Source organism: Camponotus vicinus, unplaced genomic scaffold (assembly GCF_025532165.1).
Source record: "Camponotus vicinus isolate PSW18456_S1 unplaced genomic scaffold, iyCamVici1.0 SCAF_3, whole genome shotgun sequence".
Lineage (NCBI taxonomy): Eukaryota > Metazoa > Arthropoda > Insecta > Hymenoptera > Formicidae > Camponotus > Camponotus vicinus.
The window spans coordinates 4,409,390-4,431,018 of record NW_028141967.1 but is presented as its reverse complement, the minus strand read 5'-3'; the positions used below and the strand labels follow the sequence as shown (position 1 = coordinate 4,431,018).

Below are 21,629 nucleotides of genomic sequence, written 5' to 3'. Positions count from 1 at the left end.
TCTAATTGATTTATTAATCAGTATAATATATAGGATCAGAAGTTCAGATGTGTGGCAAACAGAAAGGCCATCGTGTAACAAAAACTGCATATTGACATGGCTCGAATAAGTCCAATCAAGAGGCGATGAGGCTCTTGGATGAATAGGAACTTGAAATTATTTATAATACGCGTCACTAGCGCGATCGCGTAATTACAACGGAATATATCCGGCAGCAATGTAAATCACTCAAGGTTGGAGGAATAACGCATCTTTCTTTCCGTTTCGCTTATCGGTATATCCTTGGATGGATATAAGTATCCTGGGAATTCTGAATTTTTCTCAACATTCACAAAGATCTCTAGCATCCGATAAACCAAATAAATAAAGTGAAACGAGAGAATAAAATTAAATTATTTAAAATAAAATTATTTAAAAAAAATAGAATTTTCAATGAATCAATTGATAAAACACAAGTGATGTGTTTCCTTCAGTCCTTCTCTCCGTCTTGCTTTATTTTTATGTTATAATATATTTTAATAATATTTTATAATATTTAATATTATAATATTTTAATATTAATAATATTTTATATTATTTATAATCAATTTTATAATATATTATATTTTTATGTTATAATGATAAGATACAATATCTCGTAATAAGACACTAAAAAGGAAATGGAATAAAATTTTAAAATTTCAAAATAAGAGAAATATAGAAAAGAGGATAGTAAAAAATAATAAAGAAATAGGATAAAATATAGGATTTTAAAAATCCATCAGAAATCAATAGGATTAAAAAAAATCATCAATGTAGGATAATACCTTTCTCTTCGATTCTAATCTTCTGGCGTATCTTTCATTCCTCAAAAAAAAAAACAATCCGCCGATTTTTTTTCATTTTACATCAGATTCTCGGGGAAAAAAGGTTGCATCCTGCGCTTATCGCAACAACGCCGCTAATCGTCGATTTCCCTCGTTTCGATCGCAGAATCGCCGAGGATCCAGGGACTGGAAAAACGTAACTCTCGTTCCTCCCCCCCCCCCCTCCGATCGCTAAAACCCGTTCGAGCATCTAATTAAAGTATTAACGCTTGCGCGTGCACAAACGCAACGGGCTCGAGCCTCCGCGAATGTTTCTAGGCCGACGAGTCGGCCTACGCAACGTCTAGTCTCGAGGAGAGAGAGAGAGAGACAGAGAGATGCGCGCGCGATCTCGGTTTTCGATTAAAATTTGATATATACTCCGGTAACTGTAACTGTCGGTCGATTGCTTCTCTCGCATCGGGAGATACAAGCATCACGTTTTTCACACGACGTTGTCCCGGAATCGTCATTATCGTCGCTGTAACATTTAATGAGAGGCTCGTCATTTGCTTATTTACTTCGTTTTATCACTTGGAGATATTATTAAGGTAACTTGAAGTGATTGATATGATATTTGTAACGCGGTTAATATTACATCCAGCGATCGGAAAGCTGATCATTAGATATTTGCTATTAACTCCGCGCTTGCTTTTTTATACATTTTTTTATGGGATCTATTAATGTATCATATTTTTAGAAAAACATATAAAAATTGAGAAATCGATTTTGTAACATGATTAATATTACATTTAGCAGTTGATTGTTAGATATTTAATGTTAATTGTGTTTATACGTATGATTTTTTTTTATAGAAACTATTAATATATTATATATATCACATTTTTCAGAAATACATAAAAATTCAAAAATCGATTTCGCATGGCTAATAGTACATCTAACAATCGGAAAGTTGTTAAATATTTAATACTAATTATACTCATTTTTGTAAATTTTTTTATGGAAATTGTTAATTTTATCAAAACATATATATCATATTTTTAAAAAATACACAAAAATTCAAAAATCGATTTTGTACGGTTAATAGTACATCTAATAATCGAAAAGTTCATTGTTAAATATTTAATAATAATTATACTCATTTTTATAAAAAATTTTTTTATGGAAATTGTTGACTTTATTAAAACATATAAATCATATTTTTTAAAATATATAAGAATTGAATGAAAAGTCGATTTTCTCGATCGATCTCGATCTCGTATTTCCCTCCTTAAAGTGAGTATAAATACATCATTTCTAAAAATAAATGACAAGTTCTGCGATCGAAGTGGACAACTTTCGAAACACTCTGTGCGTTGCGTCGCGACAATAAAAACTGAACGAACCGTAAGAAGCATCCAGAGAGAAGTTACCTGCGCATCCGTCAAGGATTGTTTTATATTTTCAATCGGGAGAGACACTTCTCTCTCTTTCTCTTTCCCTTTTACGACGCGCGAAACACAGGAAGCGCTTAAATGCCTCACTAAGTGGCGATTACGATAATTTATGCGAACGAAATTACCGACTTAAACGTGCCGTCGATTTTGTCTTGTTTTTGGCCGCTGCTTCTCTAATTGGGCCTTATTCTCTAGAGCTAAGATATAATGATTAAAGGAAAAAAAAAAGAAATTCAGACAAGCTGCACAATTGAAACAAAAAGTGATCTCTCCCGACTATCATTTTCATGTTCAATAATTTAACGTGTAACGGGAACTATTTAGGAAAATTGATCGTAATGTTAGATTTGATTTCTCCTCTCTTTGTTTCTTTTACACTTTCTTTCTACTTTTTAATTTAACTTTTAATGTTGAAAACATTAATTCCTGAATTATAGCAGAATTAGAATTATGTAATTAGTAAATTGTTCGAATTAATTTCTAGAAAGAATTTTAGATCAATCATTAATATTATCACATGATTAAATATCATATTATATTTTATTTGTATTGCATATATATTTATTATTATGTTATTATATTATTATATTATTATATTTTATTATATTATATTTTTATATTATTTTTATTAATATTTATATTATTTATATTATTTATTTACATTTATATTATTTTTATTAATTATTTTTATTATTTATTTTATTATATTATTTTTATATTATTATATTTTTAAATAATTATATTATATTATATATTTTATTGTGATTTTTATATAATTATTAAGTCATAATTAATTCGCATTGTTAGAGTTAAATTTAATGTTGTCAGCTTTCTTTCCGAAAACGGTTTAGATGGTTTTTGCGGTGAATCTCTGGCTGCTTGCTCATCTCTTTACTCGAACCAACTGGCGAACAGGAGCGAATCCATTCGCCATCGACGTTGCGCGCAGATCGCGCGTTACCTCCGTTTTAAATTTTTATCGTCGCTTCGCGGTTTCTTGCTCAACGCCGGTCGTCCGTGTAAAAACGCGCCGATGCCAGGGAAAATATCAGCGTGCAAAAGCAACGCCGGGTTCCGTGGAAATTTCCAGTTTGCTCAGTCGTGCGAGACCGTAACTGGATTCAGGTGCGTGCGCGATTTTAAAGTTCTCAGGAAATCGAGCGAGAGAGAAAGAGGGAGAGAGACAGACGTTTATTCGCGTCACGCGTGGAAAAGAGCGAAAAAGAGATTATTTTTTTTTTATTTTCAAATCATTAACGCTCGCACGCGATCGCGGGCCCTAATTATTAATCGCTAGGAAATAATTAATTTTAATTATGGATAGCTTCGTAGAATTTAATTATCGATGTCTGTTTCGAAAACGAACTCGATGGCTTAAAATTATTATTATTATAAATTTTATTAATATTTTATAAATTTAATTATTATTATAAATTTTATAAATTTTTTATTATTTAATTTTTTATTATTCATTATTTAATAATAATGACGAGTATGTATATTTCTGGGACTATACTTTCTTCTAGGTATTGTTCGCTTGAAATCGCAGGCTCTCTCTCAATTCGCGGGTCCATTTCAGGAAGAGATGCTCGATAAGAAACGGCCGAGCATTTCGTTATCGAGCCGGCGTCTACGATTCCCGGATCGCGATTAATCGGAAGATTTCCGGCAGCTAGGGCCGCGATTTACAAAGTGGATTTTCGTGCCGGGGCACGAATTTCACCGTTAGCCAGTTGACCCAGTTTCCGCATCCGTCTATAGATATCATCCGCCGCATCCGAGGTGCCGAATTTCGTTTCGAATCCTCCCGGGCCCTCATCTCGATTTCCTCGCATCACGACGAGGCATCACGACATCCATCGCGGCAGACAGGAACACGGAATTCCTCACGGCCGTTATAATGGCACGCGGCACCATCATGTCTCCCCTCCCTCTGTTTTTCTCTCTCTCTCTCTCTTGCTTGTATTTTTTCTTTCCCTTTCGCCGCGACGCGCTTTCGCCTTTGATGGGTTACCTTACGCGACATAATTAGTGTCATCCCTCTTTAGGATGGTCCAGATCATCCTTCTTTCGGGATATTCCATGATAATTATAGGCAGCGCGAATTTTTTCAGACCATCTTTCGTGAAACACAAACGATTGTTGATGTATTTTTGTTTCGAGATTTTTTTTAGAATCGAGAAGAAAGCCAAGTAAAATCGAGGGAAGTAAAAATCTGAAGTGATTCTTGAATTAATTAACTATTAATTAAAATGGTTTATCTTCTTCTGATTACATACATTTTACGCTCGATTTATATTAATTAATTTATTTAAATTTAATTTAATCCTTTGATACGATGGATTCTATGTAAGAAGAATTATAATTAAAATTGAAAGATTATAAGAGAAACACGCTTTCGCCTTTGACCTATCCTACGCGATATAATTAGTCTCATCTCTCTTTATAGAATGTCCCAGGAATTTCATGTAATTATAGCTAGCGCGAATTTTGAGACCATCTTTTGGAGAACGCAAATGTCTTTATTTGATCGCTGGTGCATTTTTTGTTTCGATATTTTTTCCAGCATTTTTCCAAGATTGGGAGAAAAATAAAATCGAAAGGGAAATAAAAAACCTGACATGATTTTTAAATTAATTATTAATCTTTTATAATTATATATATATTTTACACTCATTTATATTAATTAATCCATTTAAATTAAATTTAATACTTTAGTATGATGGATTTTATATAAAAGAAATTAATTAAAATCGAAAGATTATAAGAAGAGATTTTGACCTATCTTTACGCGACGTAATTAGTCTTATTTCTCTTTATAAGATGCCCCAGAAATCCCATTAATTATAGCGCGAATTTTAAGAACAAATATCTTTATCCGAGAGAAAGAAAAAAATCTAAATCGATTCTTAAATTAATTAATTATTAATCAATTATCAATCTTCTTATAACTATTTATTTTTACGCTCGTTTATATTAATTAATCCGTTTAAGTAAAATTTAATGCTTTGGCATACGATGGATCTTATATGATTGCATGTAACAGAAATTAATTAAATTGAAAGTTTATAAGGAGGCAATGATTTTCTATTAGTGCAATCAGCAATTATTTTTATAGCAACTTAATCAAGACAAGATCCGCACTTTTTTACACACGAAAATATTTATTCAGAGAATAATCTCTCTTTAAAATTTACTGCAAGACACCTCGTGTCAAAACGAGAGAAAACTCTAACGGAGGTAGATGATAGATTTCAATTAAAGCGCGGTCGACCTCTCGAAGGAGCAAACGACGACAGGCGAGGTGAGTGGGAGTCGAGGAAAGATAGAAAGAGAGAGAGAGAGAGAAAGAGAGTAACATCGAGACTTATATTGGGATTGAATGCGGTCTCGCGGTGTCAGGTACATACCAGGTGGGTACGCTTTTAGCCTATTTACCATGGAGAACGAAGAAACGAAGCGAAGCATCGTTCCTTCATCGTCGTCGTCTTGGTCTGCCTGATGTTGCGCAACCAGATTGTCGGTCGGTTCGCTGACGTTACCACGTGACCGAACCAACCGATGCCAGAGAGACTGGATAAGGTAGGTATCTCGCACGCCTACATCGCCCCGAGCTGCCTGTCGTCCCCTCCACCCTCTACCCCCCGTGCGAGGGGGTCCGCGCTCTCTCATACCTAGCTAAAGTGCCGTGGTTGCTCCAACAACGAGACAGCCTCGTGCAAGAGGGCTTGGCAGCCATCCGCCTGGAGGAGTAGTCAGCGCCGACGCTTTTCTGGGTAGGGGACGGGGCCTAGGGAGGCGAGAAGGGGACCATCGCGAAATTACGACTCGTCAAAAGCAATTTCGGAAGTCGGAAGATTTATCTCAGAGGTAGACTCTCGACATTAGATGTGTAAAGCGTGATTTCGCGGCTTCTGAAAGAGGGGACCAGGACCTCGTCTCGAATACCTCGGGCTTAGGAATCGTAAATGAATTTGGTGGCTTATATACACCGGTTTCGTGAATCCCGTACCGGTTTCCCTTTAAGTAATTTCTCTCAACTTTCTGCTCTCACGAGTTTGTATTATAATTCTCAACAAGGCAATAACGAGAGAAAAGAGTTCCTTTTTTAAGCATGTTGGCACAAAAAGAGACGTCATTGTATAATTAATTTCAGTTGCGATATTCAAGTATTAAGTTTTAAGACTCTCGATTTTATTTTAGAAACGAATCGATGAGAACTAGGCTGATGCAGAGGAGAATTTGCACTGCCATTATTTTGAAACGCAAGAGACTCGGGCCTCTCCCCACTTTATATATGACTGTTCCCACCATAAATTGCCTCTGACAATCGATCGATCGCTCTCGATCGGCTGACGAAACTGAACAGCTATTTCGCCATGGAATGATCGGTATCTCTCTCTCTCTCTCTTTTTCTCTCTCTTTCTCGTACGACACAATAAAATTGAAGCGATCCAGTCTTGTGAGTTTGAGTGACACCAACGTGACGGCCCGAGGAATTTCTGCGCCGCGAGGGCAACACGCACGAAACGCGCGCGTGTATCGCGTATTCCGTGAAACCGCGGAGACTTTAATGCGATGGAACGCGGCCTCGATGTCGACGTAGCCCCCTCCGGGTACGCCTTCAACCTATTTACAGTGACCGATCGTTAGAGGCGATCCAAATACGCTACCGCGAGAACGCCGGTGTCATTAATCGTCCACCGGCCCTGGCTGCTTCTGTCACGTGTCGCGCTCGTCTAACGCACTTAACGCTCGCTTTTAATCGACCACCGTTAATCGGGATCCACTTCTGGTCTTCGTTTATGAATACGCGGCGTGTGTCTTTTTACATTCGACTATTACTAATCGCTTTTTTTTTTCCTTCAATTGTGCAATTTGTCATCCTCTCGTGATCTATTAATTCACGAATTAATTATATTTAGGAATTTCAGATGCTGTTTTTGTGCGCGAAAGATTATTATTTAGAGTTCTAGCATTTTTAAGTTTAATTTCTGTTGGCACCATTTTCTTACTTTTTTTTTATTTATATATATAATATAATTTCCTACTTTAATGTCAGGTTGATTAACTCGGAAATTTAATTACTGCTAAAATCAACGATGCGTTCAACGCTCTTTCTTTTCTAGATGTGTCGTTCTTAAATTTAATTCTCGTACGCTACCTTTCCATTTCTTAATTATGTCGTTTATCATCTTTCGATATGCTAGAGTCAAATTAAAAATATTTAATTTTATTCTCTCTCTCTCTCTCTCTCTCTCTCTCTCTCTCTTTCTTCTTTCTTTTCTACTCTTCACTCTTCTTATTTTATTTTTCAATAATTTATTTAATACAATAATACTAGTATTATACAGGGTGTCCCAGACCACCCCTTTTAAAATGAAAATAAATGGCTTTTATCAAAAATCGCGAACAATTTTTAAGTAAATCGGGTGCGCTCTATCAAATGGTGATATTTTCAACTTTTGATTCCCACCGGAAATACGCCATTCGGATCGAAAGTTGAATTTTTTTAGGGGAACATGGTACTTTTTATTACAGATTCGAATTGTACGTGAAAAAATAAGAAACTTTTGTATCAAACGTTTTTTCTAAAAGTGCCTAAATATTATATATATTTTATTTTAATATAAATATTAATTATATAACTATCTATTTATATAAATAATAATTATATGCAAATATTTTTGATCACATGTATATATTTATTATACAGGGTGTTCCAGACTTAACGAATCAGCCGTTAATGATAGATTCCTGAGATCATTTGGAGATGAAAACCAAAATGTTGAGAAAGACTTTATAAAAATGTCCAAACTATTGACTACTATCGCATGGAAAACACAATCGCGCTCACTGCAGAATCCTGTTTTTTATTTTATATTCATCCCTCTATCGATATCGATATTATCGCGCTGTACGCGAGCCCCTTGATGCTATGTCTCTGAGCACAGGAGAACGTAACGCGCCGATTGGTAATCTTTAATCTTTTATAGCGCCGAAACTACATCTTTCTCAACATTTTGGTATTAAGATTTTCGTTTCCAAATGATCTCAGGAATCTACCATTAACGGCTGATTCGTTAAGTCTGGGACACCCTGTATATAAATATATTAATATTAATTAACGCGACATAAAATTAAAATCTCTATAATCACAAACATAAGAGGAAAGAATGTAAGAAGGAATTTTTATATTCCATAATTATCTTAATGAGCATAATTATATATTCTTGAAATACGATTGTGGATATTGTTGAAATCGAAAAGCGCCAGAGGATATAATATCGAGCGCCTTATCTCAATTTTATCAAGTTGATATCGCTCATTACATTTAATACACGGTCATCGAATAACCGCGACGGCTCTTCTAATTAAACACTCAGCGAAAAGAAAAATGAGAGAGAAAAGACGCTCGACTTCCGCCGTTTCGAAGACGAGGACGGAATCGTCAGGCGTCCGGGCGTCGATGCAAGTTCCCAGGCGGGCCGGTATTACTTTATAACCGATAATTACCGTCGCGTTTCGAAAGCGCGCTGCTCCACCCTCTCGAGGATCGGGTTTTGTTAGAGCCGAGAGAGAGAGAAACAACGGCCGTTTTCGCGGCGTCCTTGCGCGGCAAACTGGGTCAGCCAGCCGCCGGTCCGGTCCGTTTTCTTTGACGAACGGAAGTTCTCTGTACTCGGAGGCGAGCACAACCGATTTGCGCAACCGATCTGAACCGGCCCCGGAGCGATATCCCCGCGTCTCGGGGAATCGAAACGAAACTTAACAGACACGTGGAGAAAGTCAAAACACACGCCACTCTATCGTTTATGCCCAAATTATATGGTGGGACCTACATTACGCGTACGTCCGAACTAATCGCGGATTCGGGCAACCCGAATTTTCGTACAAGATGGATTGCCGACATTGAACCTTTCGTCTCTCTTTTAGAAAAAATTTTTCATCACAGACTCGATAAATATATATTAGATTATTAAATATATATTAAAATTCCAATAATATGAAAGTTACTTACCAATTTAATAAATTTTGTAAATTATCTAGAAATAATGATATACTTGATATGTTTAAGAAAATATATTAAGTATTTAATATATTAAATATATTAAAAATGTATTTAATATGTATTTAATTATTATATTATATATTAAAAAAGTATTTAATATATTAAATATATTAATAATATATTAAATATATTTAAAAAATATATTAAGTATTTAATATATTAAATATATTAAAAATGTATTAAGAAATATAATAATTATTTAGAAAATATAATAATTATTTAGGAAACGAAGAAAAATTAATTTCTTATAAATACATATATACACATTAATTAATAACAAAACATTTTTTTACATTAATTAATTTCTATAAATACATGAATAATGAAATATATATTTTTTCTTCCAGGAAAATATTTATACATTTATTAAAATCGTATAAAAATAAGAGGAATATTTTTCATTTTTCAATCAGTTAGGGTGACAATTTCATCAATACTGATAACCGAGATCGTTCGAGATATCGACATCCGCAAAGGCGGTATGTCACGACAGTCGTTAATCGCGTGGCTCCGCCATGTCTCGATTCCGCTCCATTGGTTATGCATTAGCTCACAGCTTTTTGCTTATCCCGTGCTGTCGAAACGCGAGTTCAAAGGCCACCTCGGTATAAGTAAAACTCGTGATCCTTGTGCGATTCCTGCCGCCGATTTTCGGTATGACAGTAATTCGTATCCTGCGATGTGGCCGTAAATAAGCGAGACGTCTCGCATTTTTTTTTTCTACCAACAGAAAAACCGCTTGTGCCATCTCCGCGCAACCGGGAGAGAGATCTTGAGATTCTTAAACACTCGAAACTTTTATTTTAAATCCCTCGTGAATCTTCAATAATATAAAGATCATTTATCAATTTAAAAAATGATTCTAGTTGTATATAAATGATGATATGTATAAATATGTTTAAAAAATATTTATTATGAATTAAGAAGTATAATAATTATCTTTTATAAATTAATGTACATTTAATTAACATATATTATATTTATAAATAATTACAATATAAATAATTTATAAATAATTACAATCTTTTATATAACTATTATTAATTTTAATTAAATAATCACAATATCTTACATAAGAAAATATTAATAAGATCGACTTGACTGAACGAAAATAGAATTATTCAATTAAATTAAATTTTTATTTTATGATTCTTTAACATCTTTAAAAAAATGGACCGTTACCAGTGTTTAACTCCTCGTCGAATTAAATCGATTAAAAATTTAATTAAAAAAACTTTTATGGTCGAGTTTCCTTCTCGCGTCGATTTACAAAGGTTTATACGCGTTTTTTCTTCTCTTGCTCATCGTCGAAACGGTATCGTCCCGAGTAACCTCGTTAGCCGCCGAAGCTAATTAAGACGCGTACTATCCTAAGCGCGACTCGCGCTAATAAATACAGCGCGTAGTAACGCGGGGCGACACCGTCATTAAGGTGCATGAAGCGGTATACGTGCTATATTCGCGGCACGTTCGCGATTTTGCATTAGCTCTGACAACCGAGACGAAGGCGCGAGAAGCTTCCGCGACGATTCTGCCTTCTTTTTTGTGCATATAATCACATCTCCGACGTCGAGTAGCGCGATATTAGCCTGGAATCCACGGGAGGATAAAAACATTTTACATAAATATCGGATGCGAATAGACGTAGTAATTTTATACGAGCTGTCCAATCAAACGCGAGGACATTAGAGGACGAATAGAGGAATTTTCAGAAATTTCAGTTTTTTGAATAAAAAAAGATTCCAAGAAACGTATGTTTGACAGGTACTTCTTTGAACAATTAATATTAAAATATTTTGTTCTCCAAAGTGTTGTATCATTTTTTGTAGAAGCTTATTTAGGTGCATTTTTTCGACTTTCCAGGAGATGACATGTGATTAGAAAAAAATTATGCAACTTTTTGAGAAATATTTATTTTTAAGAATAATTTTAAATTTATGGTTTTGATTAAATATTACAAATATATTTTCTTAAAATGATGTACATATTTTAGTGTATTTTCTGAACATTACTTTTCTATATTAAATGCAATTAAATCTATTGTATTGCCTATTATATTTTTAATTGTTGTGTTTCATTAAATGAAGTGTAATGATAGAATTTAAGGAAATAATGGAACGATTTTTTTCGTACGGAAACGGGTGGTTGTTCTTTTGAGAATACTGGGTCAGTATACTCGAGTGTATGCATTTCTCTCAACCACCGTAATGGTCCGCCTTTGTAATGTTCTAAACCGCTCTTATCCGGTGTTCTAATTACACCCTTAATTACACGTGCACGCCGAGAGAGAAGTCTTTTCATGGCGCGGCCCGAAGTCTGTTCACCGGCATGAAGTCATTTCCTCTCGCGCCGCGAGATTTATAGAGACAAAAAAAGGCAGAAAGAAGTCGAAGTCTCGGAAATTTAGACGTTACGTATTTAAAATGGAATCTCGAGACAAAAGGAGATAAATTAAAGTGGAACTTATGAAGAGATTGAATTTTTTTTAATCGACGTCACGACCTGTCATTTTCAAAAAATCTAACGAATATTATTTTTTCGATCATGAATTAATCCTCCGATTTTTCCGCAGCAAAAATATCGCGAAAGTCGTCATTTATTGTAACTTTCCAATTTCTTGTGTCGCGTATATATTGTATATCCATTCGATTTTAAGAAAATTTAATTGAAAAATATAGTTTTTGGAATTTATAGTCGCGTCTCTTCCCGAAGTTTAATTCGGAAAAACTCCTTTTTCATTTTTATTTAATAATTTTCAAATTATTAAAGCGACTTTCCAATTTCTTGCATCATATATCTCTGCAACTAAGCCTGAAATTAAAATTCCATTAAGGCAAACTTCACCTGAAATTAACCGAGGAATGTATTTATTTGGCTCGTGGAGATTTAATTCTCTAAAGTTCCTCCTCGATTATTTTTACAATCACCGAGATATCTACGAGAAAGATTCGACGTTGAAGAGAGGCTGAAGACGAAAATCTGTCATTTTCTCTCCTTTCGGCGAGCCTATTTTCCCTCTCGCTTGAAACGTCTCGATCGCGACCACACGTCCACCTTGTTTCCTCGCAAAATTATCACGCTCGAAGATCGTCGATGTAAAAAGGACGCGTCGTTTCGCGCGCGTTCGCCAACGATAGCGACGATGTTACATTCGCACCTGTCCGGAGTCCCCGCGATCCTGCACCTATGTCGAAACGACCGCTACGGCGCAGCAACTCTGCAGAAATTTCTCTCTTGGCAGCAGCGGTTGCAAACCTGCCCTCGGCTCCTAAGCTCGCTTCTGCAATCGCGGCTACAACTGCCTACATAGCGACTCCGCGTTATATGCGCCATCCCGCGTTTTCTAGCCGATAATTATCGTACCACTGCCATCCCGGGGCCTTAGCCTGCTTTTTCAACTCGTTTCCCTCGAAATGTGGCGTAGGATCTAACAAGCGACCGTGCGATTAATGCCTACTTTGTCGAGTAGCCCGAAAACTCCGCCACCGGAAGTCGTCCTCGGCTCGGCCTCCTCGACCTGGAATCGATCTTCCTTCGACGGAAACGTCGGATCGATTATAAACCATGCAAGTTGCCCGAGATTATCCAAATCGTAGAATTATTTTATAGAGAGAAGTATTCTGATTCATCGATAGCTATTGATCAATCATCTTGCGTAATTATCTTCATCTTCTTTCTGCAATCGATACACAAAGAACGTTCCGTCTGTCCGCGTTATTCTATAATTAATCTCGAGAAATCGAAAGTCATTTCTCGATCGATTTCATTTGTACTCGCAAGGATTCGCAATGTTTTGGACATTGGATAAATGTGCGAATGTAAGTGACGGTCTTTTCTCATTCTGAGAAAGTATCGTCAGCGTAAAAACTCTCGAAGAACACTCGATGATTCCCGGGACACCGGGTATAACGCGGCGGATAGGTGCACCTCGCGCTATAGGTGAACCACTCGACTATCAACCTGGCAAATGTCAGAGTATCCTGCCGACGTCGTCGTCGTCGGAACCTGTCCCGCACTCGTACAAGACCGAGAGCTCGCGGAAAATATTAGACCTCGCGAAACCCGCAACTAAGTGCGGCGTGTAGATTATTGCAACGCGGTGCATAATTCAGAGTCGATTAGAATCCACGCTTAATAGATGTGCGAATAATAGATTCCGTTGGAGATTATCGCTTGACCTAGTTTGACGGAAATTAAAATTTCAGAAGAATCCGAAGAGCTAGAATTTAGAATCTACAATGTAAAAGTTTCTGAAATATCTCTTTAATCTTTGTATTACAATTTATTATAATATCTTTTATTTTATTATATTCTTTAATTTTATATATTTAATTTTATTCTTTTATATATTTAATTTTAGTTTTAATATATTAGTTTTAATATTAGTTTTATATATATAGTTAATTTTAATATTAGTTTTAATATTAATTTTATTTAATATTAGTTTTATATATATAGATAATTTTAATTTTATTATAGGTCAATATCAAAAATTCTAAATGAGAATTTAAAACATAGAATTTAAAAAGAATTCTGCATTAATTAATTTGACTAAATTAAAAATGATAGATTTCGTTAAATATTAGCACTGGATTCGACGTAATTTTCAACGAAATTTTTAATAAATTTTTAATAAATAAATTTAATTAGTTAATTTTAATTAATCATTTCTACAGAGCGGAGAGAGGGGGACTAAATTATGTCGAACATTACTCATCCCGATAAAGCGATAATTTATCAAGGAGTGGAAGGAACGAATTTTGCCTCGATTAAGCGAAGCAAACGACTTCGTCATCGCGAGAGGAATTTATTTATGCGTGTATACACGTTTGCGATTTAAAATTTGATCGAGCCTTTCGCAACGAAGTAAATAAGCGGGATTACGAGATTTAACGTTTTTTTGTTTTTCTTTTTTTTTTTAAGATGTCGAGTTCTCTTTCGTCGACTTTTCTCCGTTTTTTCTTTTCGTTAATCTCGCGGGGACGTCTCTGATACAATAATGCGAAGAGAGAAACAAGAGTGAGAAATCGGATTTTTTCCCCCCCCCCGTTCGTCCAGAACACACATGTGCATTCGCCATTAACATTCCGATAGAAAGCGGTGACTCATTGCTACTCGTAGAGTATTTTAACAGCGTCTAGAAACTGATGAAAGTCACTCGACGATAACTTTGTCCTACAATTTACGAGCAGATTGTATACCGAGGATCCTTAATTCCCCAAAGGATCGGCGATTCCAGGATATCCCAAAGTCGCAATTGCATCTACGCTCGAGGGATTTTATCGTCGAGCGATCGAAGCTGGTCGTAGAAAAATTTTTATTATATTCATTTCTTGACATACATACGTGGTCAGCCTGTTCGCTCCAATAATGGAGCGTCTTGTATGAGAAATAATTGAATTACTATCTCGGAAGATCGATCGATCGTGACCGAAACGTTACGTCGCCATCTAAAGATCGACACCGTGATCGATAACATCGAAATCAAGACCGAGACCAGTTAACGTTTCAGAAATATTTCGCGTTACGTTACCGCGATGCTTGATCGATCGATCGATTTAATTCTTCCAACATCAATTCTTTTTCCCTCCCCCCCCCCCCTCGCGGCCGGTCATCCTCGGGGCCCCAAGGATCGTCATGGAAAGAAATTCAACGGACTCCTCGGGTCTATCAGCGATGTATTTTGCGGCGATGACCTCACGTGTCCTTCCACTGTCTTCCTCCGGGCATCGCGCGCGCCAGCAAAAAGGACTATTAATAATCCGCCTTGCTTTCTCATCCTCTTCAATGAAACACGCGAGATGCTCGATAATTATTATTCATGTAACCGGGAAGAACACAACGCGTTAGTTTGCATTATACGTTGTATTACGTAATGATGTTTTATATATATTTACATCTATTATAGTCGCCTCTCTTAAATAATTACATTTAATTATTCTAAATTTTTAGATATCATGAATCTCATTAAAATTTCTGTTAAATAAATCGGTCATTATTCCACGTACATGTGTGTATAAATCTGTTTTAAAATATTATTAAAATCAATCTACTTTACTGACAAAGAAATTATAAATAATAAATTAATTCACATAATTTTTTTTATAGAAATGAAATTATAAATAATAAATTAATTCATATAATTTTTTTTTATAGAAATGAAAACTTTTCATTTGTTATATTTTATTAATTTATATTTATTACACTTATATTTTATTACTTTTATTACTTTATTTTATTACTTTCATATTTTATTATTTTTATTTATTCTTACATTCTTATATTAACAATATTTTATTAGTGCTATATAAAATATGCCGAGGGAATATTTTACAAATTTTATTTCCTAAATAAATCTCGATTCGTTTAAAAGCGCGAATCACACATGCAATTGACACAGGACGTTCAATAATTCGATTTTTTAATTTCATTATTTCCCTCTGATAAAGGTTTGAAAAAAAAAATTCATGCCGGCAAGATGTATGCAAGATACGTGCGTTTTGAAATAGCCGTCTAAAGGCGGCATTCAATCGAAGACAATACTCGGCATTACTAGCCCACGTCGCGCACGATAGTCACGTGGATTACAAAAGCGTCGGCGTCATTATGCGTCGCGACGCGGGGCGACGCGTCCTAGATATCTCCCGCTCGCGGCGACTTGAACGCCGGCAACACGCACGCGATCCCACGCTCGGAGATGCGTATCTCCTGCGTCTGCCTCCTTCCGATCTTCGCCTTTGTTTCGGCGTCTCGTCTTCCCGGCGATTTCTATTCCTCCGCCCTTGCTGTATTCCGTAAGCTCGTCTCTTTTTTCTTTCTTCATCTCGCAATCGATGCCCCTTTGAATTCGGGGAATCCGTCTATGCAATCGAAAGGACGATCGCGACAATAATCTAAATCATTTTCTTGAAAAAAATGTATCGAGAGAATTATAATTGAAATTTTATTCTTTTTTAAATTTTAGAATTTTTAAAAAAGATTCTTGTAATTTTTTAAGTATTGAAATTTTGTTAAGAGCAGACAAAAAATAAAATTTGAGAGAATAAACAATTTCAGGATATAAAAATTTCAAAGTTTAATAAATGGATACAAAAAGATTGTATATTTATTGAATTAAATTAATTCAAAAATTCGTCCTTTCATTTAAAAATATTCTTTTATCAAATAAACATTTCATTAAATAAAAATTATTATATTAAATAAAATATTTCATAAACAAAATATATATCTTTTTTATTAAATAAGATAATTTTTACGGAGGATAAATTAACCTAATCTAACTCGATCGATTCAGTGTTCTTAGAGGAGTTTTATGGTAAAGTCAAAGTTTATGGGATTCTAAATTAGGATGAAAATAGCGAGGAATGCCAGCCCGCGGATTTCGCCGGCGCCAAAAATAGCGCTGTTAGACGAGGCTTTTATTAGACGTGCTTTTATTTGTCGACCGCACGTCCGACATGTTTATGCTCGTAGATAAAGAAGAGGCGAGCCACGTGTGTCTTTGTCCCGCGTTTTTCTCGAAAAACAAGCGCCGTTTCTGGACGCTCCTCTCAACCGGTGCCAGACCGGAATCGAAACGATCAAAATTCCACGCACGGTTTCCCCGGACAGAAATAACAGATTCATCCAAAATTCCACGAGCGACAAACGACGGGAGGCGAATCCCCCCCGTCATAAAAATCTCGAAACCGACGTCACAAAATCGTCCTTAAAATTGATTCCGATTCATTTCAGGCGCCCTCTTTTTCTTGAAACTCGATTCTCAGTGTCTCTGCTAAATGAATTATTGTCCACTCGAAATGGTAGAAAAGATGACGCAGATTTTATTTAAATACCGCTTGAAACATCGCGATATTAAAAGGTCACGACTCTTGACAAAATCTCGAGCTATCTAATGATGACACTTTCATAAAAAGAAACTTCATTTCTGACAAACAATAAGACTTTTGTCGAAAGGGACACATTCTCTTTACATTTTTAAATAAAATTTTCATAAAAATAAACTTTCCCTATTTTTTGAATACGGTTTCTCCTTTAATTCCCTGGAAACTTGATTTTACTAGATCACGCTCTTTCGCCATCGAGGTCGGTTTATTCGAGAGAGGGGGATTTGATAAAACTCGCTCTCTCGCTCGCTCCTTCAAATTCTCGAATCTCCAAATTTCTTTCTCCAACTTTCGCGGAATCTGCGAGCGTGATCGGTTTTTACTCGGCGACACGCGGAAAAGTTAGGTCCGCACGCGCGACACGGTCGCCATTACTGCGATTTTATAGTTAATTAATACTGTGGCACGGTTGCGGTATCGTGAGCAGCTGGAATTTTTCACCAATTATTTGTTTCGCAGCCGGCGATTCATAGCCGAGTAGAACGGATACGTTGCGGTCGATTTTAAGCGAGAGAATCGATTTCTCGAAACGTCAACGAAAGGAAAAAGATAAGCGTACGAGAAGCGACAGAAACGTATGGACTTATTTATCAGTTGATTACTTTTAATTATTTCATCGCATTGAAAACGCGATCGAATCTTAATCATTGCGAATATTAATCATTCAATTTAATATCGATTCAATTCACGTATCTCATATCGACTAATTATTTTATACATATATAAATCAAAATGATATATTTTAATATGCAGGATGTCAGGGCAATCTCTTCTCAAAAAAAGCTCTTGTAGCTTACCTCGAGAGCTTTCCAAAACACTATAATAAAGTATTTCTTCATCGAGTACTTTTCGAGTTATGAGGCTTGAAATAATTTCTTAACTTTACATAAACCATAAAATATCTAGTAAAATATTCATTTTTCGATTATCTTACCTTAATACTTTTATGTACAAAATAATGAGAGGAATCAATTGGTGTAAAGAAAAAAAATATGTAATTGTTAATTGCAAATTAGATATTTTTTCTTCAAAACAATTATGTGTTTTTTTTTACACCAATTGATTCCTCTCATTATTTTGTACGTAAAAGTATTAAGGTAAGATAATCGAAAAATGAATATTTTACTAGATATTTTATTTATGTAAAATTAAGAGATTATTTCAAGCCTCATAACTCGAAAAGTACTCGATAAAAAATACTTTATTATAGTGTTTTGAAAAGCTCTCGAGGTAAGCTACAAGAGCTTTTTTTGAGAAGAGATTGCCCTGACACCCTGTATATAACGTAAACAAATTTTAACTTCTGATTATTATTTATTTTTCAATCTATATGATTATTTAAATTTATGCATATTGCTTTATTATTATTTTCTATCTCTCGTAATTGATTATGTATTTGTTACTTTTTTTTTAAATTCTATTTTTATATAGACACTTGTGGGTTTCTGCTTGCTTTTTTTTCTCAGGCAATACCGTGTCGAGGATCGAGTTCCGTGTTTACTCGGCGGGATGCGCGCACGAAAAAATACAATTTTGACGATAATCGCGATCGCGCGCTTTCTCCTCGCGGCGCCCGCGCGCTCATTTGCATCGTATCGTAATTTCCCATCGAAAATGAGCCGCGCGAATATACGTATCGCACTAAGGCTTCAAGGAAATCGTTATTAAGTAACGATTTCCTTGAAAATATTTTTCCATTAATCGCGATTCGCGCGCGCGATAAACCAGCAACGGGTGTCGCGAAAAATGCGCTACCCATCAGTAATATAATATCATCATTCTCCTTCAAATATACACATATATATATAAGTATAATTTTTGAACCTAGTTGATGCCGTGTAATTTCCTTTCGAAACGTGCGTCGTGGGCGCGCGAGGTAGAATCCCTCCGGCGCGATTGATGAATCGGAGGCTGCGTCATCGCAAAGATTTCCACGCGAAATCGACGACACCTCCATCATCGCCTTCATCTGTAACCTGTAACTCGAGATTATACGCGGTCGCGATCGACAAAGAAATTGTACATTTGTGTGCGATTTTATCTATGATTGTGCACCAATCATCTTTATATCCAGAAATTTTAATAATAACAGTAATGATGGAATTAATCATTCTAGAGGGAACATTATTCCTCTTTCGATATTTAGGGAAAGATATCTGCTCATCAGTATTTATGTCTTTAGGAGAATAGCTTTGTATAAGCATATTTTGTGAAATGCAAAATTTTGGGATGAAATTTGACGTGTCTTTTTCGAAAGAGCAGTCGCGCATCCGCAACAACGTCCGATCGATCACCGAAAAAAGTTTACACCTCGCTGGCCGCAAATAATGCGGCTTGCTGCACTTTCGCAACGCGGATAAATATATATCTACACGAGGCTCGCACACACACACACATTCATTATATACATATAGGCGCACGCACACGCGAGCAATCGCTACACCGCGAGCTGGTACCCACACTCCTGCCCACACACGCGTGTGTGTGTGTTTGTGTGTGTGTACGATACCGGAACGAAGCGAGTGACTAACCTCTGTGAATAGAAGAGACGAGGAGATCGCTGCCAGGTTAATACCTCGAGAAGACCAGAAGGTCGGTCCAAATGGCTCCCCCTCAGGACCCTCCAGGGAACTCTGGAGCTGGTGGGAATTCCTCGGACGGATTAACAACGCGGTCGCGGAGAAGCTGCCGAAACTCTCTCGACGAGAGGTCGTTCACTGGTCGACGATCATGTGGTGCACGACACGCTGGATGACGCGAAGCGTCGTCGCGGCTTGACGCTCCTCGCACAGGTAACCACGTAGACGCGCCGACGCCTGGTGGCCATGCGACCTTCCTCGATCCCCCGGAGAAAGCTAATTTCTCGAGTCCTAGGTCCTGGATACTTGAGCGTTCTAGGAACGCAATGTGCGATCCTAATTTCCCGTCAACTCTCCCAAAATACGACAGATCCCGATTCCTCTCAAACCCTTAGAGATCTCAGGATCCTAGCTTTTAACAGATTTTCCCTCTCGGACTTTGGAGATTTTCTGATTCTCCAACATATAAATTATTATAACTCTCAATTCCACCGGATGGAATAGATCTTGAATAGATCTCGAACCTTAAGATGTAAATCCTACTTCTTTGGGTTTTTAACGTAAGAGATCCTCGGGGTTTCTATTTCTTTGATTGTTCTGCACTCGCGCAGTACCGTCTCTAGAAGACCGGAAAAATATCACTCTCACTCGCGTGGATACGTTCTTCGAAACCCACGAGCCCGTGTATTCAGGCAAGCTGGTTCAAACAGGGACCAGTCCTTACGACGAGGTTCTCGAGGATTTGCGATCGCTGGACGCGACCAGCGGTACCAGCTGTTTCTAGACGCGTATACGCGATCGTAAACCGTATTGCTCGCCGGCAACCAAACGACTGTAAGCGCGATGGTAGTGGTGGAGGAGGAAGAGGTGGAGGAGGAGGAGAAGGAGGAGGAGGAAGTGGTAGGGTAGGTAGGTAGGTAGGTGAGCACTCGAGAAGAAGGAGAGCCTTCTTCGCGGCGTCCTCTTCCACCTCGCCGCTGCGATTGTCCGGCAATCCTTAGTCTGCCAATTTCGAGTTGCCGCGACGTTATCTTTCGACGATGACGACGATCGATTCAACGCAAATGCCTAAATAGACAGGAATACCTGTAGGAAGTGGCTCTCCTTTTTCTTCCTTAGTTCTTCAATCGGAAGTCGATCGCGATGCCGAGGAACTTTTGGAGAACGAAGATGATGAACACTCTTCTTCAAATAGAAAAGTGTCTCTGAAACACTTTGTTACGATGATGTGCCAACTGTGTCAGCGATCTTGATCGGACGCGCCATTTCAACAACTCTCTGTCCAACTCGAAGATTCGAAACTCTTCTACTGATCAAAAGCTCTGCTAAATATTTATCTCGAAACGGTCAGAGTCACAATTTCCTGAAGATCCTCCTAGAGGTCTCAAAACCCTTTTGCAGGTCGAAATTCAGCGGGACGAATAAACTCTCCTCGCACACAGCAGGACGGCAAAGTGAAGAGAGAGAGAGAAAGAGAAAGAGAGAATGAAAAAAAAGAGAGAAGGAGGTCGACGGCGACGTCGCGACGCGCGTCGTCGGCGAGATGAGGCAAGCCACTGGTCGGTCCCCGCCGTTGCTCTATGGCGTGCATCATGGCGTGTACTTCCAGCGGTATAGCTTGCGCGAGCGGGGCCCGAGGGGAACTTGAGGAGGTGGAGGAGGGAGCGATCGACTGCGAGGAAGAGAGAGAAAGAGAGGGAGGGAGGGAGGGAGAAAAGAGAGAGAGAGAGAGAACACGCACTAGGTAGGTAGGTAGGTATGTATTTCGCCTGGGGCGACTCCAGGTATAGCGGTACTTGGATACCCCATTCCTCCCAACCCCCTCCGGGGCCCCAGCTTGCCTCCTCCGC

The 21,629-nt window shown here is 37.1% G+C and overlaps 1 protein-coding gene across 2 annotated transcripts in view; it reads right to left on the bottom strand.

Moving 5' to 3' along the window:
- Positions 1-21,351, bottom strand: part of LOC145968805 (uncharacterized) — a 58,385-nt gene extending 37,034 nt beyond the window's left edge. Inside the window, exons 1-2 of one of the 2 annotated variants that reach the window (XM_083094609.1) lie at positions 19,732-21,351; positions 19,025-19,176 (exon numbers count right to left, since the gene is read on the bottom strand). The gene's annotated coding sequence lies outside the window, so the exon portion shown is untranslated. The remainder of the gene's footprint in view (positions 1-19,024; positions 19,177-19,731) is intronic. The other variant, XM_083094608.1, reaches the window with a different exon arrangement.
- Positions 21,352-21,629: the final 278 nt, after the last annotated feature.